Source organism: Lathyrus oleraceus, chromosome 5 (assembly GCF_024323335.1).
Source record: "Lathyrus oleraceus cultivar Zhongwan6 chromosome 5, CAAS_Psat_ZW6_1.0, whole genome shotgun sequence".
Taxonomy (NCBI): domain Eukaryota; kingdom Viridiplantae; phylum Streptophyta; class Magnoliopsida; order Fabales; family Fabaceae; genus Lathyrus; species Lathyrus oleraceus.
The window spans coordinates 541,344,452-541,350,706 of NC_066583.1; the positions used below are offsets into that span (position 1 = coordinate 541,344,452).

At 40.8% G+C, this 6,255-nt stretch overlaps 1 non-coding gene across 1 annotated transcript; it reads left to right on the forward strand.

Annotated features, from left to right (window-relative positions):
- The first annotated feature begins 5,729 nt into the window (after positions 1–5,729).
- Positions 5,730–5,836, forward strand: LOC127090196 (small nucleolar RNA R71). Its single transcript, XR_007791724.1, has one exon. It is a non-coding gene; the product is annotated as a small nucleolar RNA R71 (small nucleolar RNA).
- The last annotated feature ends 419 nt before the right edge of the window (positions 5,837–6,255 follow it).

The window sequence follows — 6,255 nt, forward strand, 5'->3', positions numbered from 1 at the left end:
ACATAAGGTCATGAGATGTAGCAGCTTGCGGGATAGACCTAAGGCGATGGCAATCTGTGTGATGATCCCTCCTACATGAATGACTCCTTTGAACGATCTGGCAACACTGCTGAGGCCACACAACAGAAAGTTCCCACATGCCACAGGGTGAGACTGGGATGCACAAAATAATAAGAATATCTCCTCCTCACTCAGCAACGTCTCAGCATCTGGTCTTCCAAGGAAGGAGTGTGCCAGTATCATCTAGAAGTACCTCAAAGCAGGGTTGTGTATAGCCTAGGAAAACTGAGTAAAAGGATCCTGATTCCCTCCACTAGAGATATCGCTCCAGAATTTTTCCACTTCCTTACCCAGAAAGTATCCCATCGGCGTCTCAAGGATAACGTCGGGGGTGGTCTGAAAACCTAATAGGTCACCGAACTCCTTCTGGCTAAAAGAGTACTCAATCCCAAATAACCTGAAAGCAACATACCCATCTAGTACAGAGTAAGGATCATAATCAAACGAACTAAGGAACTCCAATGTCAAGTTCCTGTAGGTGTTGCTCAGGTCGTCAGCGAATTCATCCCAATGGAGTTGGTGGCTCAGAAATCGGATGCTCGACTCAATGCCTAGGGCTTCCATGCAGTGCTGGTCTGGATAGCGTGTAGGGGCCATAGGGCGTTGGTAGAGAGTTATGTAACGCTCTCTCTGGGCATCATCTCTAAGAGCTACGTGCATATCGTCGAAGTCCTGCATCCTGTAAAAGTTAGGAAAAGGGATCCTGAAAACACAAACATTGCAAATATTTAGTCCTGGTGAAAATATGATTAAAAATAAAATAAAATAAAGTAAATAAATGCAAAAAAGTAAAACAAGATAAGAAAACCGTGGGTTGCCTCCCAAGCAGCGCTTGTTTAACGTCATTAGCTTGACGATCAGAATTTATACACCTGTAGTAGGAATCGGTGGATCTATCAGAGTGTGGCTTGAGTAGTCTGTTAAAATGTCTCCTCCTTCGTAGAGCGTCATTCTTTGTCCATTTACAATGAATGGACTACATGTTTCGTTCTTGATTTCTACAGCTCCGAATCTCAGAATCTTAGATACTTTGAAAGGGCCAGTCCATCTTGAGCGCAGCTTCCTAGGGAAAAGTCGTAACCTAGAGTTGAACAGGAGAACAGGGTCGCCTATATTGAAATATTTTTTCACTATTATTTTGTCATGCCAAGCTTTTGTTCTCTCTTTGTATATTTTGGCATTCTCGTAGGCAGATTGTCGGAGTTCTTCTAGTTTGTGAATGTCAAGGATACGTTTTTCGCCAGCGGTCAGGTAGTCTAAATTCAAAGTTTTAATGGCCTAATAGGCCTTATGCTCTAATTCAAAAGGTAAGTGACAGGATTTTCCATAGACTAGTTGGTAGGGAGTTGTTCCTATAGGAGTTTTGAAAGCGGTTCGGTAGGCCCATAATGCTTCTTGGAGCTTCTGAGACCAGTCTCTTCTAGATATTGAAACAGTTTTTTCTAGGATTTCTTTTTTCTCCCTATTGGATACTTCTACTTGGCTACTAGTCTGTGGGTGGTATGGTGTTACTACTATATGCCTAACTCCATATTTGCTTAAAAGTTTATCAAATATTCTCGATATAAAGTGTGATCCTCCATCGCTTATGACTAAACGGGGTGTTCCAAATCTAGGGAGTATATAGTTTTTGAATAACTTGATCACCGCTATAGTGTCGTTTGTGGGTGCAGCTATAACTTCAATCCACTTAGACACGTAGTCCACAACTACTAAGATATACTTGTTTCCTAAGGATGGTGGGAAAGGTCCCATGAAATCTATACCCCAAACGTCGAAGAGTTCTACTTCCTGAATGTTTCTTAGAGGCATTTTGTCACGCCTTGAAATATTTCCCGTGCGTTGGCATCTATCACATTTGACAATGCAAGCATGGACATCACGCCACATGGTAGGCCAGAATAGGCCAGCTTGAAGAATCTTGGCGTATGTCTTAGAGGTGCTCGCATGTCCACCATAGGGTGCAGAGTGACAATGCTCAATTATACTTTTTACCTCCTCTTCTGGAACGCAACGGCAAAAAATTCCATATTTACCACTTTTGAAAAGGAGCGGTTCGTCCCAATAAAAGTTTCTCACATCATTGAAGAACTTCTTCTTGCGGTGGTAGTCAAGATCAGGGGGTACGATATCAGCAACTAGGTAATTAACAAAGTCTGCATGCCATGGTACGTTACTTACAGCTAAGGATTTTTGGAAATGCTCATGAGGGACTAGGCTATCATCTTCAATGGTTTCTAGTCTGGCTATCAGTCTATCATAGGCAAAATCATCATTTATGGGTACTAATTCTGGTTTCAGGTGTTCTAGCCTAGAAAGGTGATCAGCCACTACATTTTCAGTGCCTTTTTTATCTCTTATATCTAAATCAAATTCTTGTAGTAACAGAATTCATCGGAATAATTTGGGCTTGGCATCCTTTTTACTTAATATGTAACGAATGGCAGCATGATCGGTGTAAACTATAATTTTGGCTCCTACTAGATAAGATCTAAATTTGTCTATAGAGAAAACTACAACGAGTAATTCCTTTTCAGTTGTTGCATAGTTAAGTTGGGCAGCGTCTAGGGTTCTACTGGCATAATAAATCACATGTAATTTTTTCTCTTTCCTTTGTCCTAGAACAGCTCCAACCGCATAATCACTAGCGTCACACATTATCTCAAAAGGTTCTGACCAATCAGGGGGTTGCATAATAGGTGTTGATATTAACGCTTGCTTTAAAAGATTAAATGCTTCATTACATTTTCCATCAAAAATTAATTCAACATCTTTCATTAAAAGGCCAGTTAAAGGTTTAGTTATTTTGGAGAAGTCCTTGATAAAACGCTGGTAGAATCCAGCATGTCCAAGGAAACTTCGGACTTCTCTAATAGTTTTAGGTAGTTTTAGGTTCTCTATAACTTCTACCTTAGCTCTATCTACCTCAATACCTTTTTCGGAAACTATATGTCCCAAAACAATCCCTTTGATCACCATGAAATGACACTTTTCCCAATTTAGTACAAGGTTCACCTCCATGCATCTCTCCAGGATTTTCTCAAGGTTAGCAAGACAATTGTGGAAATCAAATCCACAAACCAAGAAATCATCCATAAATACTTCTATGATACCATCTAGGTAATCTGCAAAGATTGACATCATGCAGCGTTGGAAAGTAGCTGGGGCGTTACAGAGGCCGAATGGCATTCGTCTGTAGGCAAAAGTTCCATAAGGGCATGTAAAGGTAGTTTTTTCTTGATCTTCGGGGTGGATAGGTATTTGGAAGAATCCAGAGTATCCATCTAGATAGCAGAAGTAAGAGTGTCTGGCTAGACGCTCCAACATCTGGTCTATAAATGGTAAAGGGAAATGATCCTTCCTGGTTGCTTTATTTAATTTTCTGTAGTCTATGCACATCCACCATCCTCCTTATGTCTGTTTTGCTACATGTTCGCCTTTATCATTTTGCACGACTGTGATGCCTCCCTTTTTAGGTACTACATGAACAGGGCTCACCCACTTACTATCCAAGATCTGATAGATTATACCTGCCTCAAGTAACTTAAGAACTTCTTTTTTAACAACATCACTCATTATAGGATTTATTCTTCTCTGATGTTCTCTGGAGGGCTTTGAATCTTCCTCGAGCGAAATCCGATGCCTGCATACGGATGGGCTTATACCTTTCAGGTCAGAGATTATATCCTAAGGTTGTGGGATATCTTCGTAAAACATCTAGGAGTTGGTCCGTTTCCTCTTGGCTCAAGGTAGCACTGACTATAACTGGACGGTTCATCTCTTCATCGAGGAACTCATATCTCAGGTTCTTAGGCAGTTCCTTAAGTTCTAAGGTTGGTTTCTTAGGGCATGGCATAGGATCTGGGGTAAGGGATAAATATTGGTAAAGGTTATCATCGATGTAGGGTTTCCTAAAGTCATCATCTTCCAGTATGAGAGTTGATGGCAACTTAATCATTTTTATGATTTCTTCTTGTTCTAATTCCCTAACGCATTCATCAATGATATCTATGGCATAACATGCGTCTCCCATCACAGGTGCCATAAGAAATTTTGAAAGTATAAATTCTATTTTCTCGTCACCTACCTCAAAGGTCAAATTTCCTCACTTGACATCTATTATGGCTCCTGCAGTTGATAAGAATGGTCTACCTGGAAGGATTGGTATATCATTATCCTCTTTGATGTCCATGACAACAAAATCAGTAGGGATAAACAACTTACCTATCCTAACAGGGACATCTTCTAATATGCCTATCGGATACTTGACAGATCTATCGGCTAATTGAAGTGATATCTTAGTAGGCTGTAATTCTCCTAAGTTTAACCTCTCACAAACTGCTAAAGGCATTAAGCTCACACTAGCTCCTAAGTCTATAAAAGCTTTTTCGATGACATGACTTCCCAAAAGACAAGGAATGGAGAAATTTCCAGGATCTTTATCTTTTTTGGCTAACTTATTCTCGGAAATAAAATTGCATTCCAAGGGTTTTGGATCGTCGAGTCTACATTTGTTGGTAAGGATGTCTTTGAGAAACTTTGCATAAGAAGGTATTTGGGTGATGGCTTCTGTGAAAGGGATTTCTACGTGAAGTTTTTCTATAACCTTAATAAATTTCTGATATTGGTTATTGATCTGGGTTTGTTTAAGTCTTTTCGGATATGGTATCGGTGGTTTGTATGGCGGGGGTGGTACATAAGTTTTGTCTTTAGGTTCTTCTCCTTTTTCTTGACCTTCCTGTTTTTCAGATTCCTCTGGTTCCTTTACTTTGTCCGTGGGTGTTGTATATTCCTTATAAGTTTTGGGTTCACTCAATCTTGGGTTTGGTGGCTCATCATAAGCGTTCCCGTTTCGTAGGGTAATGGCATTGGCTTGTCCTCTCAGATTCTGTTGAGGTTGTCCAGGGAATTGTCCTCCAGGTGTAGTCTGGGGGGCTTGGTTTAAAGCTACCTGAGAGATCTGGGTTTCAAACATCTTGGTGTGAGTAACTATTTGGTCAACCTTGGTTCCTAAATGGGTAATCAGTTCGTTAACGTGAATGTTTTGGTTCATGAACTCTGTGTTTTGTTGGGTTTGAGCAGTGATAAAATTTTCCATAATTTTCTCAAGGCTCGGCTTTGATGGTACAGGTTGCATAGGTTGATTTGGTCTTGGGGCTTGGTAACATGTTTGCCTCGGAGGTACAGTATTTTGGATAGGGTTATTGTTCTTATAGGAGAAGTTCGGGTGATTCCTCCATCCAGGGTTATAGGTATTCGAATATGGGTTCCCTTGGGTGTAGTTCACTTGCTCAAAGTGGGTTTCGTTTAATAGACTGCATTCTGCAAATTGGTGTCCTTTGGTTCCACATATCTCACAATCCAACGAAACTGCGGCTACAGTATTCGGGTTTATGCACATATGCTCGACCTTAAGGGCTAATGCGTCCATTTTAGCTTGCATCATGTCTATAGAGCTTAATTCATGTACTCCTCCTTCGGCTTCCTTCTTCTCAACTGTCGCTCGTTCGACTCCCCATGATTGATGGTTTTGAGCCATATCTTCGATGAGGGCACTAGCTTCAGGATAAGGTTTGTTCACCAGCGCACCGCCTGTGGTAGCGTCGATGGTCATCTTGGTGTTATAGTGAAGTCCATTATAGAAGGTACGAATGATTAACCAATTTTCTAAACCATGATGTGGGCATGCTCTTAACAGCTCCTTATATCTCTCCCAAGCTTCGAACAACGATTCTCCTTGGTTCTGGGTAAATCTAGTTATATGGTTTCGAAGAACGGCGGTCTTACTTAGGGGAAAGTATCTAACAAGGAATACTCTTCTAAGGTTATCCCAAGTCATAATGGAATTGGGTGGAAGGGAATCCAACCATGATAGGGCTTTATCTCTGAGGGAGAAAGGGAATAATCTTAAACGGATTGCCTCAGGAGAAGCTCCATTGGTTTTAAAAGTGTCTGCTAATTGGAGAAATATTTTTAAATGTTGGTTTGGGTTCTCAGTAGCGAGACCTGCGAATTGTCTTTGTTGCACTAGTTGCAACAGGGAGGGTTTAAGTTCGAAATTGTCTTTGGTTTGGGTTTACTATACTAGAACTAGGTTCTTCGTTGGATGGTTGGGCGAAATCCTTAAGAGGTCTTTGGTTTTGATCTTCGGCCATAGCTCTCCTAATTCTATGGAAAAATAAATGTGCGCGAGCG